General features: G+C 40.4%; 1 protein-coding gene and 1 long non-coding RNA gene across 5 annotated transcripts in view; one reads left to right on the forward strand and one right to left on the reverse strand.

The window, feature by feature from the left end:
- TSPAN12 (tetraspanin 12) overlaps positions 1-26,731 on the forward strand; it is a 90,415-nt gene that overhangs the window by 6,414 nt on the left and 57,270 nt on the right. The window contains exon 2 of one of the 4 annotated variants that reach the window (XM_073000536.2): positions 10,190-10,294. The exons of the other annotated variants lie outside the window; for them this stretch is intronic. The gene's annotated coding sequence lies outside the window, so the exon portion shown is untranslated. The remainder of the gene's footprint in view (positions 1-10,189; positions 10,295-26,731) is intronic. 4 annotated transcript variants of the gene reach the window in all.
- LOC144583253 (uncharacterized) lies at positions 8,372-25,328 on the reverse strand. Its single transcript, XR_013536951.1, has 2 exons — positions 25,149-25,328; positions 8,372-19,679 (listed from the first exon to the last, which is right to left on the reverse strand). It is a non-coding gene; the product is annotated as an uncharacterized LOC144583253 (long non-coding RNA).

Genomic DNA, 26,731 nt, shown 5'->3' on the forward strand with positions numbered 1-26,731 from the left:
GAACATAATTCATTTATGTTATTGGGGTTGCAGCAAAGAAAAAAATAGCTGTGCCTGTAGAAAACAGTGCCACCCTAAAAGCAACTTTCATTGTTTTCTCTGCATTATCTGTCTAAAGATTTTTAGCACAGAGTACATGGGGCATTTTAATACGAATATAAACTGCCCAGTCAGTTAAGGCCACAGCTTGGAAAAAGTTCAGCTGTAGCTCTGAAAATATGGGGATTCTGGGAGTTATAGCCCCAAATTAACTTTTTCTTAGCTGTAGATTGTCTTCAGTACTCCTGAGTAGATATGTAAATTAGAGATGGGGGCTTCATATTTGTATACGAATATGAAGACCCCTGGCACAGGTGACCAGCTTGATTACCTCCCACCCCCAGACCCCGCCAGACCACTTATTGCACGGTGTGTGTGACCGGCATCATCACCAGCACGCCAGTCGCAGCAGTAGCTTGGCTACCACTGCCCTGCCTCACTGTTCCCCCAGCCGCTCTGACAAGTTTCTCTGCTCAGCCATGGAGTGGCTGGGCGAGCAGGAAGGCAGGGCTGTGGCAGCTGAGCTACTGCTGCGATTGGCACACTGATGAAGATGTTGGCCACGCATGCGAATTTTCCCATCCCGTGAGAGGGTGAGGTGTTTTATGATACAATCAAAGAGAATCAGAATTTTTCTTTTGTGCATATTAAGTAAAACAGCACAAATATCAATTTAATGCTTTAACTGATCTAATCCGGAATGTACAAACTGATGGTATCTTTTGCTTTGCTGTGTGGGCTTGTAAAGATGTGAAACACTGGAGTTCTGTTTACTGTATTAGCAAAGTTATAATCAACCAGTAGTTTTGTGCTTGCTGGATGTGTTGCACTTGTCAAAGTGAAAAGGCGCTAGTGTACTGAAAAGACACTATGTGCAAATTACAGAGACCATGATGACTCCTCGTGTTATCCTTATATGGAGCCAAGGAATATTGCAGGTCTTGAAAATTTCTTTGTCTTGCCAAGTTGAGAAATCTTATATTGGGAGAAGCAAAGAATTTAGCAAGTGTTCTTTAAATCTGTCGTTTTGAACAGCTAGCAAAGCCTGAAGGGGCCTTCAGGTCTTGGCCCTTCCCTTGCCCCCTACACCCAGTGGCTGTTGCTAGCCTATAACTGGATGACGCTGGTGTGAGAAGCACACTCCTCAGAGTCAGTTTTCGGAATTCTCTTCAGACCAGTTCTGTGACTGGCAGGATTTACATTTGAATTAATGTTACTCAAGTATTCTGAAACAGAAAAAGGCTTTAAGTGTTTTGTGTCGAAAGCATGGCTGAAATCCTCTTCCGTAGGTTCTATTGTGTAGGGTGACAATATCAGTCCCAGTGATTGTTTTGGAATTAACCTTTTCCAACCCTCCTCTTCCCTCCCCCCAGCCCTGAAGGTCCTGACTAGACATGGGGACAGATATAAAAATGAATTGCGATATTCATTGATATTTGTCAGATATCCAGCCCTTTGAATTTGTTAGTTCTAGAGACCCGGATGAATACGAAGGGATGAATGTAACAGTTCTATATACGTTCATTCATAGGGGATTCCGTCTCTGCCTATATCCCCGTGGATCAGCTGTTCCTTGGGGGCATAGGCAGAGGGGGAAGGCTAGGCTGCTGGAAAGGAACCCTGGCTGCTTTTAGCAAAGACAGTGGCGGAGGCAGCCAGCCAGGCTTACCCTAGGAGCCCACCAACCAGCTGATCAGCAGGCACATAGATAGCCTGGCTGCTTGAAGGGAAGCCCCTCCGCCATCTTTGCCATGGACTGTCTAAAAAAAACCCCAAAAGTACCAACAAACCGATTCGTGGTTTGTTGGTTCACCGTGGGGAAATTCCTTGGTTCATCAACTTTGTCGAACCAAGATAAACTGCCATTTTGCTGATTTGTCCCCATTTCTTGTCCTGACCCTCCTGTGGAATTCCTTTTCTCCTTAAGGAAGCTGCATGAGGCTGTGAGGTGTAGGAGGAAGTACAATATTCAATAACTGAAAATCGCCACCAGTGAATCACTGAATACCCCATCCAGCATGTCGATCCTTTTTTGAGGGTTGATTAATATATTTCCATTCTTTTGGTAAGGCATGGTTGGCCAATTACATTAAGAGGTCTACTTGGTTACTTTTATTGTTGGCATTTAGATCCCAGGCAAAGATCAGATGACTATTCTGTACCTTTGTCTATTTCCTAGGTTGGTCTGTTTTTCATAGTTTCAAGTATCGTTTCTTCTTCTTCTTTTTTAAAATCACATAACAGTTAATGGTGATTTTATTGTTTTAAATATGTCTTCATTGCTCTTATTTTGTAATCTTCTGTGAATGGAGACATGTGGGATAGAACATATTTTCATAAATCAAATAAATATTTCTACTTGAAGGTTCCATAAAAAGATAAAATTTGATGCTGTTCAAAAAGTAAAAGGTATTTTTATTTTAAGATGAACTTAGATGGGCATCTGGCAAAATCAGTGTAATTAATATATTAGTGCCACTAATGAACTTTTCTAGGTATTTGCTGAAATGTGAGGATTGTGATCACTTATTTTAAATTACTACGGGTATTAAACACTTGTCAGTTAACTGCTTAACAGCGCTTCTCATATTATCCTTGCAGCAACCTACTATATTGTATGAGAGGAAAGAGAAAAAGGCCTTGGCAAGGCCACACATACGCCTTGTGACTCTGAAGAGATATTGTTATCCATATTCTTGTCTACAAGCTCTGTGTACTACTGCTTTGGTCCATGGAGTATATAAATGTACAACAGCTATGCCAAATTGGCTACATAAGCTAAAAAATAACCTGTGTGTGTCCATGGCAGTTCATTAATAACAGTAGCTTCAATATATTCTTTAAAAAGATCTCATAAAAATCCACCTTGGTATCTAAAGTGGATCTTTAGTGTTCTAGTCCAGTGCTATAGTCACTGCATACTTAAGTTGAACATTCAATTTTATTACTAAAATTTCAGATTTTGTGTTTAAAACCAGACAGAGCATGAGGAAAACCTGCTCAGTCTCTTGAGTGGTGTTTGTTATGTTATGCGTGTCCGAGTTGTTCCTTAAACATTTTTGTATTTTATGTGTGCTAGGTGATGGGCAGAACCTATATATAACATATGGTCCAATACAGAATGCTGTAATTCTTAACAAATAATAATTTGGCATATTCATGAAAATTACCATGTTCTCAAACATTTTGTGTTAACATGGCTAGAAGTTTTTCAGTCTTCCCCTGTCTTTTGGTGGCAACCCTTCAAAGCTGCTTTCATGATCAGTGACTGTACTGTAATGTGCCTTGTACGAGGTACAGAGGGATATATGGGGCAGTGTATCAGAACCTAACCATGCATGCACGGAACTGCATTTTCCACATGCACAAGCTTTTCTGGATTCTGGCTACCCTTTCAGCCTTTGATGGTTCTAATCTTCACAGAGACGTTTAAGTCTGAGATGCCCATGCTTGGATCAAGAAAACCTCCAAGTTATTTCTAAGTCATTTTCTGTTACTGTTCAGCGACATTCCCTTTTGGATACTGCTGCCAAGTTTTATATGTCTTTAGCGTAGGGCGTATATGTCCTTGATGTGCCCAGCTGCTATGCCAGTCAAGTTTTCTCTTCCTGGAGAAAATAAACAGTCATTGTGCTCTTCAGGCTGCAGTCCTAACTTGACAAAACAAGGTGGAACCAGACAGTTGATCCATGTAACCTAGTGCTGTTGACAGTGACGTGGCGCCTTTCCACAGTTCTATCCTTTTCCCACCTGGGAATGCGAGTACCAAGACCTGGGATCTTGAATATTTGAAGGGTACACTTCCTTGAGTTCAATGGAATGGAATGTGTTATTATTTTTATGTCTTATCTTTATTTCAGTGAGCTCAAGCTGGCATATATTGCTCTCTTCCTCCCTACTTTATCCTCACAACAGCCCTGTAAGTTAACTCATGCTGTGAGAAAGTGACAGACTCAGGGTCATCCAGTGAGTTTCATGACTCAGTGAGAACTTGAATCTTAGCTTCTAGTTCACTGCTGTGCCTAGTGCACCACACTGGGTCTTTATGCTGAACTAGCATTAGGAAGAGGCTTGTATCCCAGAAAAAAAAAAAAAAAAAAAAAAGATTTCCTGGCAGCGTGTATATCACTAGTCTAAAAGTGCAAAGATCAGTGTATCACTAGATACAAACTTATACCTCCAAATAAGCCTTTTTGGTATTGATCTCTATACAGTGGTGCCTCGCAGAATGGGCGCCTCGTAGAGCGATGAATTCGCTCTACGAGGCCGTTTTTGCGATCGCAAATGCGATCGCAAAACAGTGCCTGTATAGGCGGGAAATTGCAGAGCGAAGGTCGGTAAGCTGCTGCTTACCGACCTTCGCTTTGCAACCCGACAATCAGCTGTCCAGCGGGTCCAAAATGGCCGCCGGAACAGCCGAAAGGGGCCGGGGCGCAGCGTTTTCGCGCCCTTGGTAAGCAAGGGGAGGGCGCGAAAACGCTGTGCGCAGCCATTTCGGGTCTTCTGGCAGCGTTTTCGCGCCCTCCCCTTGCTTACCAAGGGCGCGAAAACGCTGCGCCCTGGCCCCTTTTGGCTGTTCCGGTGCCCATTTTGGACCCGCCGGACAGCTGATCGCAGCCATTTTCACGCCCTCGTTCTGCGAGGGGAGGGCACGAAAATGGCTGCCGGCATCGCTGTACGGTAAGTAAACGTGCCTATTGGAACGCATTAAACATAGTTTAATGCGTTTCAATGGCTTTTTTACTTCCGTACAGCGATGTTTCACACAGCGAGGGTTAATCCGGAACGGATTAACCTCGCTGTGCGAGGCACCACTGTAGTTCAGAAACAGTAACAGTTTTTTATATATATATATTTCACAGATTTGTTTATATCCTTTGTCAGGTACAAAGCGAAGACCTCCTCTGACTTTCTAATTTGGCAGCTCAGACTGTTGTATCATGGGGAAAGAATTTTGTTTCCCTCCTCTGGAAATTCAGGAACAGAGTAATTAATGCATTCCTTCTTCGTGGCATCTTCAGAAAAAACTGGCCTTTGGACATGTGGAAAAAATGCCATGGGGTTGTGTGTTTGCTGAAATAATTGTGTGTCAAATTTATGTGATTACCATTCTGCATCTCCTATTCAGATAGAACATTCAGTCTACCAAAATCAGTTAAAATAACAGTAGATTAACACTGAACAGATTAATATTTCCCATTTTATACAACTGCAGAACATTTTGTGGCCTGTGGTATATGCACTCTACAGCCAGAGCTTGGAACTAATTGTTTAAAATATTTGTTACCTATGACTATTTCACAGATTATTCCTCTCATTACCTTTCAAAATAATAAAATACAACATAATTATACAGTATGCAAGCACTTTAAGGAGAATGAGGCGGATACAGAGCTTCTGCGTAACGAGTAATATTTGTGTGTTGCTTCAAAGAGCTATTCAGGGGGGCAATTTATAACCTTTTTTTGGTATTTCTGAAGGAGATTCTTATTTCAAAAATTACAAAAGTGTGTTACTAATAAGTACAGCCAATGGACTATTTTTAAAATAAAGGTAATGCTAGTGTAATCCCTTTCCAATAATATTTGCAAGCTCAGCATCTGGACTATTCATAGCCAAAAAGCTGTTTTTTTAATCTTAATTTTGGTGGCAAGTAATCCAGGAGCAAGTTTCAAGAGACTGGGAACATGAGGGATCACAGTTTTGTTGCCCTTGTGGAAAACAGGGCTTGTAGTTCATTCTTGGGATGAGCTGACCAGGAGAAGGGGAAGAAAATGCCCTGTTAGTTGGAGCACAGCCTTATCTCTGTGAAACTGGAAGCTTCAGGGCCAGAATGAGTGCCGCCAGTGGTACTGAGACAAATGGTTTCAGCTGAATGAAGAGGAGGAGGAAAGAAATAGGGCCCAATTCAGATGGACCATGTAGCATTTCGAAAAACTGGCCCTGGCTTCGGCATCCTTCGCATCCACAGTCTGGTTCCGATATGTGGATGACACCTTTGCAATTTGGAGCCACGGTGAAGAAAAATTGGAAGAATTTCTCAACCATCTCAACAGCATCCACCCAAATATACAATTCACCATGGAAAAAGAAATAGAGGGCCAACTCCCATTCTTAGATATCATGGTCCTACGCAAAACTGACCTCCGACTGGGACACAAGGTCTACAGAAAACCCACCCACACAAAAACTACAACCACCACCACAGCAAAAAAAAAAGAAAGGCATAATCAAAACACTGGTAGATCATACAAATTGGAACTGTGAAGCTCAGTTTCTCAACATTGAACTAAACCATCTGAATTGGGCCCTACAGGCAAATGGCTAGTCCAAAAATGAAATCACAAGAGCCATCAAACCAAGAAAACAACACCAAACTGAAGAAGAAAAACAGCCACCTACAAATAAAGTATTTCTGCCATACATCAAAGGGGTTATGGACCGCATGGGGAAACTTGAAAAAACACAACCTACAAACAGTATTCAAGCCCACCACAAAAATACAACAAATGTTACGGTCAGCAAAGGACAGAAGGGACCCCCTCACCACTGCAGGAGTATACCGAATACCTTGCAGTTGTGGCCAAGTATATATTGGAACCACAAAATGAAGCATCTACACCAGAATCAAAGAACATGAGAGACACTGCAGACTAAAACAACCAGAAAAATAGGCAGTAGCTGAACCTGCCCTAAAACAAGCTGGACATGAAATTCTATTTCAAAATACAGTGGTGCCTCGCATAGTGATCGCTGCCTATAGCGATGAAATCGCTTTGCGATTGAATTTTTGCCATCGCAAGAGTGATTGTTTTGCGATGGTCCCTATGGGGAAAATTCGCTTTGCGATGATCGCGGGGAAGCGATCATTGCAAAGCCCTCATTTTCACACAGCTGATAGTCGGTTTCAAAATGGCCACCAGAAAAACAAAATGGCTGCCCGCTGTTTTGCCTCACTTTAGAGGCACCGAAAATGGCCGCCCCTATGGAGGATCTTCACTTTAAGGTTAGTTTTTAGTCCATAGGAACACATTGAAGGGGTTCCAGTGTGTTTCTATGGGCTTTTTAAAATCGCTTAGCAATGAAATCGCTTAGCAGCGATTTTTGCTGCACAGATTAACATCGATAGGCGAGGCACCACTGTACTGAAATACTGGACAACACCAGCAATCATTACATTAGACTGCACAGGGAAGCCATTGAAATCCACAAACACCAGCAGAACTTCAACAAAAAAGAGGAAAGTTTGAAACTCAACAGAACTTGGCTCCCAGCTCTGAAAAATACAGCGTGCAAAAGGTCAACGAACTCTACCCAGCCAAAAGGACAGGGGATCACTACACACAAAAGACCAGCTAAGGACACCCACCAATCACAGTGACAGATAATCTCTCCTCCTTATCACACCCACAACAAGACACACTAATCACTCATCTGAAAAGGACAAAAGCTGATCTCACAGCCATAAATACTCAGCTCCCAAACAAACTGCACCAGAGCCCAGAGTGCTGTCCTCTGAAGATGCCGGCCATAGAGACTGTCGAAAAATTAGGAAGAACAACCTTCAGAACACGGCCAAAGAGCCCAAAAAACCCACAACAACCATTAGATCCCAGCCGTCAAAGCCTTCACAAATACATTTTTTGGTTATGTATTTGTTCCACAGTTGTTTGAATGTTTCAGGAACTTTTGAAACTTATTGAAGTTTTACCTTTTAGACTTTTTCACCATCTTTAATAAAAAAGTTAAATTTAACAACTGTTTGGTCATTCTGGATTAAGAGAGTTGGTGGTACCTAAAACCCAACCTTGCCTCAGTCATCTGCTGGGAGCCTGTGTATTTTGTGGGTATTTTTGGTATTCCTACCTTGCAGGCTTGATGTAATAGTTCAAGTGCTTATGGTTTTGAATTTTCAGTAACTCCCTGGAAGTAGTGCTTTGAGTGTTGAGAGGGCATTGAGCAGGAAGATTTTCCCCAGCCATCAGCATTTTGGGCCCTCCTGGATTTTACCCACACTTGGAAAGTCAGGGTAGTGCAGCTGAGTGGTTAGTGTGGGCCTATCTGACCTGGCATAATCTTGATAGTGAGGTCTACCCATAGTGAAAAAGTGGACGATAGTCTTGGGAGGATACAACTTAATGTAGGAAGACAGGCAATAATTTTATTGTTTAAGTGAGGCTATTCAACCAGGGTAGGAATCGTCTTCTGGCTTCCTTGACTAGTTGTTCCAGCATCCATTCTAATAGTATCATGATAGATACCTGTCCTGAGTGATCACTGAATTTTTTTTTCTGTTTCAACACTTTGAGTGGTGTAGCAGCTGTAGTTTTCGTTTTTCATTATCCCCCTCAGCATCACTCTGGAGGTATAAGAAAGTACAGTAGTTATGGCACAATATGACCAGAGTGGCCCCCTCAGAGCTGAATGGCTAGTTTGCCCATGCCTTCCATCTCAGAATTGAAACCAGCCCTGAAGACCACAAAATACAATGGTAAACCATGGTTAAGCATTACCCTTGCACTGGACCATACTGCAAAGTCTGGCAGGTAAAACCCAGTCATCCATTCAGTACTAGCATTAATTCTTATCCACAAGTCTTGTGATGCCTTGAAAATGAATACATTTTGTATTACTATCCAGGGTGGGTTTGATGCTAATTAAATTGATTTAAATCACAATTTAAATCACAATTCAGCTTTTTAAAATTGTTTTTAATGACTTAAAAAATCTTTGATTTTATTCATCCTGGTCAGTACTAAATAAGTTACTATGTATATAGTAACTTATTTAGTATATGGTAATAGTGGCTTTCAAGCCCATTTCTGTGAAGACTTAGCCAGAATTTCCAAGGTGTAAGTGGCATACATGTCTTGGATTGGGATTGTAAACAGTGATAAATGCAGAAAATGCTGCTAATGATAGTTACACTATTACTACAGGGCATTCATCAAACTTCCTGATAACACCAGCATCCTGACACTATGAGATCCAATTCACAAATGTAATGTGTTAGGAATCTGTTTTCCTCATTCATACCCAAGTGATACACTAGACCTGCCTGATGAATTGTAATTTGCCAGTCTCTGGTTCTAATCTCCCTTTGAAGTTACATAGTGGCCATTTTTATGTTCAGTGGCAGGGTGGTCTAAGAGACTGAAGTGTTCTCCCACCAGTTTTTAAATACTGTCATTTCTGATGTCAGATATATGCCCTGTCTTTCGTGTGGTTGCCACATAGTTGGAGCAAAAGCAGTTACAAGACATTCTATCAATAACCTTATAGTCCAGGCAAGTATATACTTGGTACATAGTTCAGTCAGGCCTCTGTTGTCTTACTGTTTTAACACAGGCTTGTAGGAAGTTCTCAAAATGTAGCTGTTTTTAAGATACCTTATCTGAAGTGCAATGGTCTAGGCCTTTTCTGCCTTCTGTTCTTCCAAAGCCTGTAATATATAGTGTTTATTACAGCAGAAAAAGCTGTAAAGGAAATCATATTTTCAAGGAATTGAGATGGACATCAGGACTCAAATATTTTCTCAAAAAGTGCCCAAGAGGGCAGTTTAAAAAAGCTGTAAATATGGACTGAGGTTTGGCAGCCCTGACAGGGAAGCATTTGAAATCCAATGCTGTATAAGGAAAAGTAAGCAAAGCGCAATGGCTATTTGCTTTTATGTAATAAACAAACAATAGGGTCTTCTCCCCCCCCCCCTCCCATTCAGTATAAAATGAATGGAATTTTACAGAGGTACTGAGTTAAACAGCAGTAACTTTATAACAAGACAGTTTTGGGAGGACAGAAACTGCAGTAGATGAGCAATAATGCTCACAAGTGATGTCACACTCAGGATGTCCTGTTAGTCTTATTTTGTCCAAGGCTAAGGATGAACTAAAGAGAAAAATGCTTCATAAATGGGTTTTGTTTTTGGTTGTTGTTGTTCAGACTGGGAATTTTCAACTTTAAAATTGCCCAGTGTTGGATATAGGATGGGCCAGGGAACCCGCCCAGGGTGTTAATCTTCTTAAGAGGATGTCCTGCTTTTCCTGGAGGGAAAGACAACCATCCTTTCAGGAAACAACTCAGCAGTATATGTAATGTCATTTGCTCTGAAAAACAGCTCTCTCTCTCTCTCTCTCTCTCTCTCTCTTTGTAGAAAACTGAAATTCAATATATTATGGTATTTTACTGCTGCTTTGATACCTGGCATTAGATATATTTTTGGCAATGAAGCAGAATCACCTTTGGTGCATCTAACAGGGTGAGTCCTCCAGATGTCTAACAACTAGACCCAGGGAACTCTGGGTATAGAACAGGGAAGACTTAACTGGGTACTCTCAAGCATTTTAGTTTCTAGCGATCTGAAACATTGTGGTTTGTCAACATCTGCTGCTAAAATGTTGATAATAGCTTGTAGAACTTTTAAATTCTTTAGCCCTGCAAATGTAAAATACTCACCTGTTCCCCATGGTAACAGCTGCTATTGGGGGGGGGTAGCAGGACTCACTCAACTTCCCCTGCCTCTGTGGCTGCAATCTAAAGAAGGCTTCTTAAAAAATAAAAAGAAGAAGCCAAGAAGTACGTCACAGAATATTCCAGCATGCTGATGCGGAGAATGTAGAGCCAGAACCACAAAGTCTGAGCCTTGGATCCAGTAAACAAAATATGTGTTGCTGGTGTTCATGTGCAACAGTATGACTAAAGGGGGTTCACACTGAAAGCTTAGTATTGCCCCAGAAGAGGAAGGGGAGAAGGGCAAGGACTAATTAAAACTAGAGGGCAATAAGAGAAGGTGGATAGAAGGATTTGTTTCCTCTGAATTCAGTTTTAGAGCTTGAGGGGCACATAATATTCCGGGGACATGCTTTCTGGTATGCTATTACTTCACGGAAGTAAACCAACCTAAAATTAGCCTGGAGTTGGTTACGGAAAAATGGTGCAAGAATATAACTGGAGACAAAATGCAAAAATATAATAAGCATCTTGTACTAAAATCTTGGAAGGAGGTACCCTGACCCTTATGCAGCCAAAATTTCTGAATTGGAGCCGTGACCACTTCTATGGAGAGAAGAAGCCTCCTTCAGCATTAGACTTTGGTTGAAAAAAAATACCAATAGTTACTTTCTTTGCTGTTATTATATTTTCACTGTCAAATATGAGAGATGCTTGAGAATTTTTTGTCTCATGGGGCAGAAAAAGTTTGATGGATTGCAATGCAGCTTGAGCTGGCTGGGTGGGTGGATGTCATTTGCTCTCCTGTCCTGCCTTGGGACGGCCTTTGCAGTTATTCTACATTTTTTAAGAGTTCGTTGCAGGGTGGATTCGATTTAAATCACAATTTAAATCATGATAGAATTTTAAAAATTAGGGTTTTTTTGACAATTTAAATTGAAAAAATCAATATTTTAAATCAACTTGATATTTTTTAAAAAAACATTGATTTTTATTCACCCTGGCTTGTTGGGCAGTGCATACACAACTTGACTGTTCTGAATATACACACACACTTGCACATGTTCAAAAGTTGCAACCTCTTGTCAGGCTTCATGTTAGATATGCCTAGCAGTACACTTACGATGTATGACAAGCTGTAGCTTGTGCAAAGTGATATTTAAGACTTGGGTGTGAAGGAGAATATTCAGCCAGAAACATTACTGTGGCAGAACAGTGCTGCATTGTTTAATGTAGAAAAGCAGCCAGAAAACTGGATTTGTAAACATTGGAAATATCAGCACAACTGACTGCATGGTGTTCAGCACTGCTATTTAAGCCAGGTCTGGCTGAATTTGAATAGATAGTTCCATTGAGAATAAAAGTTCCTAGCCAGATGTTCAGACCACTAAGACATGACCTCTAGCAAAGTGTAAAAGATCCCCTACTCCTATGGGTATCCTCCTTCCTCCTTCTGTGAAAATCATACTTTCTCTCTAGTATTTTGTATATACATATGTGAGATTGGAAGCGTCATTACCATTTTGGTTATTAGGTTTTTTTGTTTTGTTTTTGTGGATGATGAAGACTTCTGTGTTTGGCTTTACTTCTGATTCTTAGGCTTGATTTGGATGCAATGGGAAGGCGTGGTTTCCGACTGTAACTCTAAGCTGGGTCAAGTCTTGGGTTGGTTGCATTCCCCTCCCCTCCTGTTACTGATTTCTCACAGGTCAAAACATCAAAACCAATAAAGTGAAAGAAACAATATTAAATGAAATTAAAGACAGAGATTAAGAAGCAAGAGAGGAGAAAGGCATCCTCATAGTTAAGCACCATGTAAGCCAGAGGGAATAAAACCCTTACTAAAATGTGTCAAAAATAGAGCCACATGAATGTCCATTAGGAGGGAATTACATACCCAGGTTGCTTTCGCCACAGAAAATGCACTATAAGTGGTTCTCACTAACAGAACCACTTCAGAAGAGTGTCATATAATATAGAATATGTTTGTACCTTATTAGCAGGTCGATAGAAGAAGAATTGTCTTAGAAATATCATAGTCAAGACTTTATAGTTAAGAACTCACAGAGGCTTGGGAACATACTGATGGTTAAGAGAAGATCAGTGAATTATCACAAGAGCACATACTAGAAAGCATCCTATTCTATTTTGAGCCAGGTGGAATTTCCAAAAACTCTTTGGGGCAGCCTTATACTGAGAGCATTGCATAAGCTGCTAGTGGCCAAAGCATGTGTCGTTATGGCTATGGCCATTTTCTCAAGAAAAGAGTACAGTTGGTGTACTAACTGAAGTGGAGGAAACACAGTCTTGGCCACAACAGCCATATTGTCATTCAGAAGCAATAGTCACTTTAGGAATCTTCACAGACATGTCTGTCTGTGACATCCTACATATGGTTTGCATTACAACTCACATTGTGCCTAACTGTTGACCTTGCTGACTTGGGTAGGTGGAAGTTATAGCCCTTAACAATTGTAGGGTTGCATATACCTGTTTTAAAAAAGAGTAATACTATTTATAATAGTACTCCTAATATTAGATTTAACAAAATCTACAGTGGTAGAATATACCAGATAGGCGGGATACAAATCAAACAAATAAAATAAATATAATAAATAGATCTACTCATTTAGCATTAGCTTGACATCACAGCAACAATTTAGAAGGATACCCTGGTCAATCTTATTAAATGGTAACAGAACTAGCAGATATGATTCCCTACGCACATATCATCTGCCAGCAAAATTGGAGCAAAGAAAGATTGGTGGCTGCCTAGTATTTTGTTAAAATATTTTGTTAAAATATTTATTGACTACTTTTCAAATAGAAAGCAATCTAATGGAAGAGAAAATATGTATAGACAACCAATTTTACCAAGTGTTATACTATATACTGTAGTGATACTTTGTATGTAGGGAAACCCTCCTTACAGTTAGATGATACTGAACACAGGTAGGCAAGTGGGTGCCATCTATATCTTTTAATTACTGCTTTTGTAATTTCAAGCCAGCATGGCTAGTGGTCAAGGATTTGGGGAATTGTAGTCTAAATTGTCTGGAAAATACCAACTCACCTATCCAAGATAGACAAAAACAGTCTTAACTTCATGGACACGCTTGTGATAGTTCTACTGTTTGGTGAGAAGACCTTTGCCACATTTAATTTGTTGGATACAGAGTAGATAAAGGATTATTCTTATTGTAATCAATGCGGCTTAAGTAACAAAAGAATAATTATTCCCACTGTTTTTCATTTAAATGAAAAGTCACTTACATCAGGCTTGTAGTAATATAGATGGCAAAGCATCTGTAAGCATACTCAATGAAATGCACTTAAAAGCAACTCTTCAACATGTGAAGGTCACAGAAGAACAAAGATCCAGGCAGGAGGATAATGGGCAGGGTGTACATATGTGCCCCCAATCTGCCTATATCTTCAGTCATACCTGCTTTCAGGCTATTACACCTAAATAGCATTTATGTGGTAGAAATCCTAATGTGTGATGATGAGGCGATTTTCTATACCAGTTTGTCTTGACACGATTCTCTGAGATCAGAATTTACTTGTGGATGGTTTGATCATTGGTACAAGCTCATAAGATTCCTCACTGACATTCAGTGCAGGTGTAGGCTCAACTCTCTTTAGTTTGAGCTGCTTATTTGTAATTACGTGCCTTTGATTTTAATGGATTTAATTTCCACATAAAATAATTTAGAAGCAATGTGCAAATAAGTATGATCCTTGTCCTAAAATTTCTAGCTTAACTCTGACCTCTAGTTTTTTCAGAGCCTTGCTAGCGTGTTTTTCATACTGGCTACATAACATTTATATCATGTCTAATATATTAACAATTAAAACTCTAATATTTGTAAAGCATCTGTTAGATTTTTTTAAAAAAATGTAATCATGCAAAAATCTGATTAAAACTGAACAAGTATTGTTTGAAAGTCAAATGACAGTCTGTGTGGCTTCATTATTTATTTTCAAGACAATCATGATGGTTGGCGTATCAAACAAAAGTTTCAAGCAGCAGTTTCATAGTAATGTGAGTTGGGTGTTCATCTGCAGCAAGCAGAATGTCTTGGATTAGTTCTTTTGTGCTGTATTTACAATATATTGCAGTGAATATTTCAATCTTAACATTGTTGGTGTGTTGGCATCTTTGGTGATACAGGATTTTAAAAAAATACTGCCTTAGAAGTGTCCGTGCTGTTTGATTCCCTTAAACTAGCACCTCAGTTTCAGTACCTTTTTCCAGAGGGTAGACTCTGATTATTTCAATAACACTTGCTGCTCAGTGTGCTGATGTGAAAGTGCTAGCTGAAGCCACAAGACCATTTATGCTAAAGTGAATTCTGTTGACATGAGCATGTGTCTGCATATCATGGACACATTCCAGAGAGTCTGCCTATCTCCAGTTAAATAGGCTTACAGAAGCACTTAAATATAAATGCTGACTATAAACATATGATGTAGAACTTAACTGATTTTAGTGAAAGTTAGTTCAATATGGTGTTCGCTGTCCAGAGGCCATACAGATACAGAGTGGCCATTGTTAGCCATGTAAAGGAAAGTTCCTCAGAAAGAAGGACTATTTACCATTTTAGCAGCTCTGTTTTCGCTTGCAATATTCTCAACCCAAGATACAGTCATGAGAAACCCAGGTGTGTCCTGCTAAAATAATTTGCTATAACTGAAATTCCTTTTTTAGCAAAAATATGGTGATAAAGTTTCTCCTACAGTGTACTATCTCATAGTACCAAGTGGAGGACATCACATTTTTAGTTACCCAACATTAGACAATAAACAAGCCTCTTATTGTAAAAGCATGTGGATGTGTGCAACAATTCAACTTAGCCATCTTCCTCATTTTTCATGAACCATCAGTATTTGTTTGTAGGATTTAAAAATGTAATTGTTCTAGCCTTATGGCTCCAGAAAGGTCCTTCCATGGATGGATGTATTAATTAGCCTGGTATATTTAGGACTGGAAGATTTTAACTGGATTGTACCCAAGGGATGAAGCTGATGTTCTGCTTGAGTAGGGGCTTCTTACTTTCCTCTATGGTGAGAAACACTCTACCTGCTGTTGGGTATGTCTATAGTGCATACAAAGTGTTCCTCTGCTCATAAAGGAGAACTTGAAAGGCTCAGTTTGTGTGAACCATTCATGGTGACATTGCTGATTTGTATCGGTTTCAACTGTGATATATTCTAAATCAATGTGCAGTCATGTGGTTTTTGTATCGCTGTGTGTGTTCTCTTTGAAAATTATGACTCTGATATAAAGTAGGGGCTTGAAACTGTTTTGGAAAACTACACGTGAAGCTTTAAATCATTTCACTAACCAGCATGTTTGCAGACCGTGTTTTCAATGTAGTGTTATATTTTGGTTGTTGTGGGTTTCTCGGGCTCTTTGGCCGTGTTCTGAAGGTTGTTCTTCCTAACGTTTCGCAAATCTCTGTGGCCGGCATCTTCAGAGGACAGGAGTAGCACTCTGTGCTCTGGTGCAGTGTAGTATTTCTTTGGTTTTCAGGCATCTTTTGGAATGTTTGCATTTCTCTCTTTTTTAAAAAATGTGAATGTTAAGTGGCATGTCACTACAGTGATGCAGTGCTAAAGTTTTAAAAATATTTTAAAAATTATTTTATATGGATGACAGCGTTACTGCCATCCGAAAGCTTCAGCCACCCACAAAGGCAGTGTTTAATATGACAGAGGTATTCACATTGCCCAAAATGATTAATAAAGAATAGATTTTAGAAGTGTGTTAAATTAAAAAGGCCCTGCTAGCCTCTTCAAAAAAACTTGGTTTGCAGTCAGAAAGTGGGCTTGCTGTGTGTTGTGTAGCCAGGAGTTTTAAAATTGATTTTAATTACACAAAATGTGATTCAACAGTGGTCCTTCTTGTCAGTATAATCATGCCCTTTGCTTAAATTTGGAGCTATTGGAGCCCAATCAGGGCTTCAATCTTATTGGTGTTTTATGTAAAGTTTACATAATTTGCTGTGGCTAACTAGTGCTAGGGTACAGTGGACCCTCGACTTACAGACGGCTCGACTTACAGACTTTTCAAGTTACAGACTTGTCTGGCCGCAAAAATTTAGGTTCGACTTGCAGCCGGAGAATCTACCTACAGACCAGAAAAAAATCAAAATGGAACAAAAGTGGAACAAAAACGGCCGGTTACTGGATTAATTGGTTTTCAGTGCATTGTAGGTCAATGGAGACACGACCTACAGACTTTTCGACCTGCAGCCACCATTCCAATACGGATTAATTCCGTAAGTAAAGGGTCCACTGTATATCTTATTTACTTGCCTAGTCACATACCTGCTTATGCACCCTAGTTATGTCCTCACATCTTAACAGTTACCTACACTTAGTAAGGGCAATAAGCAGAACTTATGTGAATTCCAGTAGGATTCTAGCTAGTGTGTTTGGTGCCTGTTTAGCTAGGTTGGGGGTCAGCTAGTAAGGCATACATGTTGATTTTCAAGATAGTGGGACTTCTCTTTCTGCTTTGTTTACATATTTTCAGGAGAAATTCCAGTATTGTCGTTGCAGTCATCATGTAGGAAAGGATAGCTTTCAGAGAGGTATTTGCGCTCCCATTATTATTGAAATTCCAGTGTTGTAAGTGAAGTTATTAAGTACAGTACTGTAATAAAGGATAGTTTTCATGTAAGTGTTTTGAGCTCCTAATTTTACTGAATGTCCGATTAAGTTTTTGTTTAATAATGGGAAGGCAGCAGTGGGTAACAACAGCATTCTACCTTGTAAATAAACCTAACTTCTGTACAATTTCTGTGTAATTTTGGAATTCTTCATCACAGACAAGAGGTTCATCTGGAATACTTCACATTTCAGTAGGAGGAAGTGTTGAGAAGAACAAATTATATTAGAAGCACAGATGCTGTGTGGGCTGACTTCCCTCCCTTGCAGTCAAAAGCCAAAAGTGCATATTGAATATACAATCCAGATGCCAGATGGCTTCCACTTGCATGTCATCTTCTGCTGGATAATAACAGGCCTCTTCTTTTGGGTGGGTGACGGGTGTGTGTGTGTGGGGAGAATAACACACAGTAACTCTTCAGGCATAAGTTTTGTTTTTGTTTTGTTTTGCTTTTCGCTGTCTGCAGAGAATGCAGCTATAGCATGCTGGTGAGAAATAAATTTTAACAGAATTTTTAAATATAGAATGCAGCTGCGTTCACCAGTGAACAAAATCCAGAGTTCAAAAATTTCCCAAGGATAAATTTAAAGAGAGGATTTCAATGAGTGAAAAACGGTTCAGGTTGTTTTCTCCTCCTTGATCATATGGCACCAAAGTTACTGGAAGTGGGATAGGACAGGGGTAGATGGGAGAACAAGAGCAGGATGTAGCAGGGAAAAGAGATATCCACATACAGTAGTACATCCTGTACAAAGTTCAGAAGTCTGATTCTCAGCTGTCTCCTATAGGAATAGAGGCAGTTTATATGGGCTTGAGTAAGTACATGATCCTAGAATGCCACGAGAAAGAGGATTAGTGAACTACTTCTCAGTTCTCAAATCTGGATTGATTGCCATAAATCAGAGTTAGGTGGACATTACTTAATTATATGATGATGAGATATGATAATCATATAATTTTGCAACAGTGCTCAGAGGTCTGGTCAGACAATAAAGGACGTGGGCAAAGTGCGACATTTTTTCCTTGTTCCAGGCATTCCATTCTCCCCATCTGGATTTGGGTCCACTTGCTAAGTGTGGAAGAGAGGGCTTTGTTGCATGTTTCTCTCAGGCTGCAGAATGCATTCCCTTCAGAGCTGTAATCAGTTCCCACTCATTACTTTTGGGAAGAGTGTGAAGAGACATCTCTTTGAACTGACCTTTTCAAAATTGTTTGACGTTTACTGAGTGTTGCATTGGTTATAATGGGACAGTTATGACAATACAGTATTTTAATAGCTTGGTTGTTCAATTTTTAACCTTGTTTTTCATCTATTTGGATTATGTTTGTAAACTGCCATAAGAGCTGTTTTAATGAAGAGAGGGAGAGAGAGTAGAAATGTAATAAATGGATGAATGGATGAATGCCATGTCAGGAACTAGAACGATTTTCTAATGTACAGTTTGCTCAGTTTCTACCTTCTGAAACATCAGCGTTGAATGTTAGGCACACCTAGTATAAAAAGTAATGTGTTGCCACTTCTTAATAGCAATCTCTCCAACAATTAGGAAACCGTATTGCTATAACTGGGCTGATCTAATTGGTGTTAAGTACCACTAATACACATTTATTGTGCTCTTTCTGACATTTTTAGAAATTGAACCCACTCCACATGGTCCATGAGCATCCTGTTCAGATCTTTCCCACAATCTGTATGAAGATCAACAAATGATGTTGGAGTGTGAACATTCAGAATTTTGTACAAGTTTAAGTATTGAGTAGTGTGATCCTCCCCCACACATACTTCTCTACCAATTTCTTAAAATTAGTTTAGGTCTCTTGTGACTTTCTTTAAAACCTAAGCATTATTAGTCAAGCATAGCAGTTAATGAATTTGGTACCAGAATATCTAACTGCATTACAGTTTGCCTGTGGATAATTGACCTCTTAATAGTTTGCAGATAGAACAGAATTCTTATGACTCTGCCAGGACTGGCCCTAACATAAAGCAGTGTGTTCCACCTTGTATTGTCCTCTTAAATTGGAGGAGTTTGTCAGGATGATAAAAATGGGAGTCGAAGGGAGGTGCTACGTATAATGTCTTTGTAAGATGAGCATGGCTTCCCTTAAGAAAGGGATTTCTTATTTTAGGGATGTTGTAAAAAGTCATTGTTGAATGCTTTTCTTAATCTTTGTTAGATAATTTTTCAAAAAGAAATATAGGATTAAAATACCTCAATAAATGCATAGATCTCCTCTTCTTAAGTGCATTTACTTGGAAACAAGTCTTGTTCCCAGATGTAATTTTGAAGTTATATTGTTCTAAGCATTGTGAGCATCCCCGTATAAAGAATGGAAGACTGTGAAGTCTGTCAAGTGTGATTAATAATTCTGTATCTGTCTTTCTACATGAATCTCTGAACTTACCTCTCCTTCAAGATTCTTTTTTCTAAACTTCAGTTTTTCTCTTCTGCCTTTTATATCAGTGCTCCCAGTCTCATAATCTGTCTCTCCCCTATGCTTCCTTTCTTCCTGTTTCCTGAAGCAAAAATGTAAACAAAAGAAGAGGTAATAGTCTACCTCCTTTCCCCCCACCCGCCAAAAGAGATATGGTAAGCGCTGACAAAATGTTTTGTGTGGCAAACTTCTCCACGCAGTACAGCTTTTGCACTGTTTCAAAGGAATGTGAACACTGTGTATCAAACAATGGGAATTTCCCCATTATGTTGTTCTTTGAAGAAACAGCTTTATATTATCATTGCACTGGCTTGAAAGGACAGGGTATAATCTATTTACAGCAAGAGACATGTATAATATGAGCTGACAGGTATTTGCTCATCTTTGGGATTTTGATTCCCTCACTCTGATTAAAAAGACTATCCTCTGACATTACCATAGAGTTGTTAACTGCCATTAGAACATTTGGATCCAGGCAGAAGTAAGCAGGAGTCAGGCTTACCAGATGTGCTTTATATTTTTTCCAGAACTTCAAGTTCCACCAACCAGAGTCATGTATAACGCACATACATACAGTGGTGCTTTGCATTACGATGTTAATTTGTTCCAGCGAAATCACTGTAGAATGAAAACATCGTAAAGTGAAATTTAAAAGCCCATAGAAATGCATTAAAACCCGATTAATGCATTCCTATGGGCTTGAAACTCACCGTCCAGGGAAGATCCTCCATAGCACGGCCATTTTCGCTGCCCGTGCAGCGAGGAATCCGTCCCAGAAAAGAGCGGGGAGCCATTTTTTTTACCCGGCAGCCATTTTGAAACCGCCGATCAGCAGTAGGAAAATGTTTTGCGATGATCGGTTCCCGAAGCAGGGAACCGATCATCACAAAGTGAAATTCCCCCATAGGAAACATCATTTTGCGATTGCTTTTGCGATTGCAAAAACTTCGTCGTAATGCGATTTCGTCATAAAATGGAGCGCTTGTCTTGTGAGGCACCACTGTATTTAGAGATAAAAAAGACAGAGTGCTTTAGGGCATATCCTGAGCTTTGTGGGAATTTGATTTTAGTACCAACGGAGAAGGGAACACTCCTCTTTTTTTAAAATCAAAAAAGCTTTCTTCATTTCAACGGCATAGTTTAGATGGAGAAAACAATATTTGTTATTAAACATTTAGGAACCAGAACTCCTTAGTGATCTGGAGGTCAACCAGAGCTCTATCAACCAGTTTTATCTGAATTATCTCCACCCCAGTGTTGACTATGTTTGTTCCAAGTTAGAATTTAACTTTGAAGAGATTGCTTAGGAGTGTGTTGGTCACAGGTGTTATTAATAGAGCTGGACGTGACAAGGGGGGCTGGACTGTCCACTCACCCATCTGCCACCAGCTCTGCTCTCCCTTCCAATCACCTCAGAGCTCCTGGTCGGCTGTCCACTCATCAGCCTGGCAAGTAGACTCGTCTTCCCTCCTCCTGCCAGGAGTGGCTAGTTGATCAGGAGCTCTGGAGCGATTTGAAGGGAGAGCGGAGCCTGTTCCGGCAGCAGGCAGATGGGGCCGGACCTTCATTATGTCCACCTGTGTGGGGTATTCGTATTCGTACTGTATATGAATACGAATACCCCCATCTCTAGTTATTAACTCATTCTTGAAATATGGGTCTTTCCACCTTCACCCAGTACCTGTTCCTCCTCAAATTAGTAATATTCAGGGAGGTTGGCAAGTCTTTGGGTCTGAGTCTCAAGCCCAAGTTTGACTCTTTGATACCACGTCCAAGGTTTTGTCACCAAGTCCCAAGCTTCATGCCTGAGTTCTTATTAAAAACAAGCTCTCCCCCCCTCCCCAGAAGAAGAGACGGTGGGTCGGTTCTGAGGTATGAGGCATGTCTGAGTAATTAAAAAAAATAGTTGAATCGCCACTGCGACTTAGGTCCAACTTAACAGTGAGTCCTGCAACTTGAGCCCCCATCCCTGGTAATATTACTTTACTTGAATGGCTTTGCAGTCAGGCATGTAAATAATCTTGCAGAATACACTAGTGTAGAATTACTTTACTGGAAACAAGTATGGTCAACGTAGAGAAGAAATCAAAAAAAGAATAAGATTTAGATTTTCCAATTGACTTTTATTTGATGGTAGTTGCTGCACATTGTTGAAGCCTAAATGTTACTTGAATTAAACTTGATGAAGTTTTCTGAAAGGGGATGCGAAAATTTAACTCCAGTGCATCTTTAAAAAAAACACACACACAAAACCACACTTATTTTTCAAAAGGGTGTTTGAGGTGGTAGATAGCGGGATCATGACCAGAGCAGTGCGGGCAAGCTCTCAGTTTTTGGAGTTGTGAGATGCTTCTCTTGCTTGTTCCATGAGCTGCCCCTGCATAAATATTCTGGAAGGAAATCTAAAAAAAATGTAAAATGATCCGTGATGTAGTAGTTTTGGAATAAGTTAATTAATTTTTCTTAATTAGTTAGGCATCCTTCAGTCTCGAAAGACTATGGTAATGTGCTCTGTATAGAGAGGACTTGGAACAGTGTCTAGTGTGGCTGAGGAGGCCGATTTGAGAGTGACAATCCCTTCCACACTGAAGACAAATCCAATCTGTCCCCTGTCCAGCTCCCTGGTTTTGCTGCTTTTGTGACTTCCTCTTTGCCTCGGCCTGCTGGACAAGGGTCTCTTCAAATTGGGAGAGGCCGTGATGCAATACCTGCCTCCAGGCTGAATTTTTTCTTAATTCATTGAGGAAAGTAAGAAAAAATTTGCAGTTATAAAGCACAATACTCTGGCTTGGACTGGTTTATCACTTTTCTTTCACACCATAATGTGTATGACTGAGGTCCTCATATGTTCATCTCTAGACCCTGTCTTTCAGGTTGGAATGGCCAGGTACCTGGTGAGGCCCATACACCTGAAAGGGCCCCATTCCCAACTATCAGAGCATTCCAGCAGTGGTATTCTTTCTCCTTCCCATTCACTGGTTCTCTTGGAGCTTTCAGACAATGATGTAGGTGAAGAGGTGTGAGTAACATCTTCCATTTGCCTTGCATTCCCCCTTGGCATTTCTGAGGACAGGGCCTAGAGTCTTGAGTCCTCCTGAGTTGAAATGTGGGATAGAAATATTTTACTGTAAATAAATAAATAAATAAAACCAAAGAGGGTAAGGGGATGGATAGTGATGAGGAGAATGTGGAGGGGAAGAAGGAGGACTGGGGTCTTTTGTCCAAAGGAACCCCAAAACTAGAGCTGGTATTTTTTTATCCCTCAATGGCTGCAATATCCAGTGTTGACCAGAGTGTATGACAAAGTCAACGCAAATACAAAACCACAAACAGAAGGTTTGAACTATCGCAAGTATTCAGTGATGGCCACATATGTGAGCTTCATCTCAGATTATCATGCAAATGATTGAACTGTTGTAATAGCAAAGTGAGGTTTCACAAACAATCCAGTGTGAGGGGAGAATAGTTTCTTAAAGTTTTATGGCTATAACTTTTATCGGCGACAACAAAGAGCTGTGTGGAACATTAACAACCTGTTCTTTGTGAGATAAGCAGATAAAACATGTTAGTTTTTAAGCGCCAAAAGCTTCTGCTTCTTTTTGCTACGACAAGCTGATGTAATTGCTCCCTGCCCCAGAAACAATTTAGCAGTTGTTCTGAGGAGAAATGTCTATGTTTTCTAAGGAAAGAAGAAAGGAAGAGGTAGAACAAGAGTGTTGCTCCGGAAAAACACCTTATCGATTACGCACTCTCTATCTGACGTTCTCGTAAATTTCCTTTCTGAAACCCTCTTACATGCCAGGACAACGTGCTGCAAGTTGCAGCTGTTCCTTTTCTCTTCTGACATTCCTGCCTTGAATAAGCAGGCTGCTTATAGCTCCACATAGTTGATTAGATAGTATACATCTATTGAACTGGTATTCTCCGCTGTTTTCAAGGGAATCAAGAATAACGTCAAGCAATATTGCTTGAAATAGCAGATATTTTATGTGTGTTGTCAGAGGCAATTAGAAGCCACAGCTGAAGGACGACTTGTGCCATCATTATAAGGTAGGATATAGCTCAGCAAAGGCAGAAAAGAAATTTATATGTCTGTTTTTATCTTTTTCTTAAGAGAAAAATGTAGGAAGGTGTTTGGGATTAATTTAAAGATATTCAGAGGGTGCGGATAAGTCGATAAGGTTTCACCTCAGTTCCATATGCAGAAGCTAAGTAAATACATTCGTAGTTTCAGTTGCTAGTAGGCAGCTCAAAACTTACACCAAACATCCACACCATTCCAATTAGAGCTCAGCCTGCTGTCCCTCCACCCACTTCCCAGCCTCCCAAGTGCCTTTCATTTGCAGTTTGTGGTCTCTACCTGCTCCCAAGTGTTAGCTGATCTATTTCCTAAAAAGAGTGTACAGTACATTCACTTTGGTGGTGCCGCAGGTTGGTGGTGACTGGTAATGAATCTTAGGATGGAAAAGCAGGTGTGGACCAGTCTACCTCATATACTAGTATTGATCCCCCTGCAGCCCTTAGTTTTTCAAGCATTCTTTCTGAGATAGTGAGCAAACAAGTCACCTTCAGCCTATGCAGCTGTCACAGAATCCCAGGGAAGGGTTTGTCATGTTAATCTGTTGCAACAAGACTAATCTAGTTTTGGGGCAATTTAAAGATTAACCTGTTTTATTTGGCTTAAGCTTTCCTGGTTTGGTTTTCCTTATCAAATACATGGATCGTCATGCATCTGATGAAGCAGGCTGACATCAAAAAGCTTTAGTTACGGTGGCAAGCCTCTTTGGTTCTATTTCCAGTCCTCCAGCTATCATTAAGAAGTTTCATACGTCTCCCTAGTCTGACTTATTTCTCCGCCATAGTTAATACGGAATGCACAGTTGATCAGGATTTGTTCTGAAAATGGTTTATGTTGTTGTGTTTTATTTTTACAAAACATTTCGAACCGGCTCTATAATGACAGATCTTGGAGTAAGATGGCATTGTATAACATAACAAGTAATGTAAAACATTTCAAATATATTAATATTTTAGTACACTTTAAAACAATGTAATTAGGAGAATGGTTTAAGTTAACTGCTGTTGTTGCTATGTCAGGTGGCTTCCTATTTATGGGGAGTCTGTGAATTAGTGACTTCAAAAAGATCCTGTAATTAAAATGCCTGATCAGGTCTTGCAAACGAAAGGTCTTAACTTTCCTTACTGATTTGCTATCTCAGATTCAGCCCCCCCCCCCGCCAACAAAGCAAAGCATGCTGCTTATATACTGCCCCATAGTGCTTCAAACACTCTCTGGGCGGTTTACAAGTTAATTATGCAGGCTACACATTGCCAACTCCTGCTGCCTTCCACTTTTCCTAACATGTCTGATATTTTCCAGTGAAGCTTGTCTTCTCATGCTAGGTCCAAGTACCATAGATTCAGTTTAGTCATTTTCACTACTAGAGAGAGTTCAGGCTTTGATCTAGTACCCGTTTATTTGTCATATTAACTAGGGTTAATAAATGTTAACCGATGATTAGTATCAGAGAAGGCAAGAAAGTGTGCTTACTGGTTGTTGTGGGTTTTTCGGGCTCTTTGGCTGTGTTCTGAAGGTTGTTCTTCCCGACATTTCGCCAGTCTCTTTCTCTCTTGTCATGCACTCCCGCCGAGCTGGTAGTTGTCAGTAGACCCTCTGCAAGGAAAACTGCGGTCGAGAACAGATTCTGTCCTGCCTGGAAATTGGCTGCTGTTGCTTGGCTCCCAGCTCTACCAGCCTTTGCCTTGTTACCTTCCATGATTCATAGCCAATAAGGTGCTACTGTGAGACACCCCCACTCCCTGAGAGAACTGGGTGTTTGTGCTGTGTGTACCAAAGGCATCCTGAAGCGTGGTTGCAGCAGGTTGGCCTTAGTTGCTGCTTTTTCTTGGGTAATCAGGAGCAGTTTGCAGAGATTATATGCTTATAATAATACCCCTTTTTCAGTCTTTTGTTTTAGAAAACGCTCACTGCCACTTAATGGCTTTTCCAAAGTTTTTGCATGTACAGGATCTAAGGGCAGGTGGGGACCCCAGATAGGTTTTCTGCATCTGTGTTGAATGCAAAAGGTGTGTTGTTGCAGCAGGTTCACCCAAGTGCCATTTGCAGGGGCTGGAGCCACACAAAACCCAAGGAAGTGTGGAGTCAGGCAGGCTCATTAACATGGAAGGCTCCATGTGGTATCACATACGCCACAAGCTTTCTTTTTTATTTATATCAGATCTTGACATTTCCAGGTGATGTTCCATCTCCATCTTCTGTAGCCATATCACTTGGTAAGGGCCATCTCCTTTCACTTTAGATGCACATGGGCCAAAAACTGGCTTTCCTTGCAGGAAATAACCCTATATTTCTGCATGGAAAGAGCATACCAGGAAGGCTAGTACATCTGGATCATGGTTCTCTCCAGCTGCAACCAGCCAGCTATTGCTGCCAGCAACTTTCCTTAAAAAGGATGGGGGAGGGAACCAACGAAGCAGCTTCCGTGTAAATGGTCTTGAGTCCTGTGGCAGAATGCCCAAGTCACTCCTGTCTATCATAGCCGAAGCTCAAGGGCAGGAGCCTATGAGAAGACAGGAGGGGTGGAATCAAAGACAGTTAGACGGAGGGAGGCAGTTAGAGAGGAGTTTTGGAGAGAGTTAGAGAGGAGAGAACTGGAAAGTTGGAGAGAATGGGAAGGAGATAAATGAAATAATAAAGCTAAATAGATAATCAGAGAATATTAATGAGTTGCTTAATGTGAATAAGTAAATACAACACCCGAATAAGCAAACGTGTAATCAAATATAAGAAGTTTAATGACTGATCTTAAACAATAATAAAAGATCATCTGTGATTTAAAAACCATAAGATAAATAAATAAGTTATATTGGCAGCACGTATCTGATGCATATATGGTGCAGTGTGGATGAGAGATCCACTGGTGGTAGCGGAAGAAAGAGTAAACGTATCCAGAGGGTGATCCTGCGTTTGGGAGAAACAAACAGGGAACAATGGGTGGAACATCAAAAGCCCCTACAGTAAACTAGCCCAGTGGTTCTTAACGTGGGCAACAATGCCCCCCAGGGGGCGATTTCATTTTTCAGGGGGGCGTTAGAACAAAAAGGGGCGGCGTG

The sequence above is a fragment of the Pogona vitticeps genome, chromosome 5, assembly GCF_051106095.1.
Source record: "Pogona vitticeps strain Pit_001003342236 chromosome 5, PviZW2.1, whole genome shotgun sequence".
Taxonomy (NCBI): Eukaryota; Metazoa; Chordata; class Lepidosauria; order Squamata; family Agamidae; genus Pogona; species Pogona vitticeps.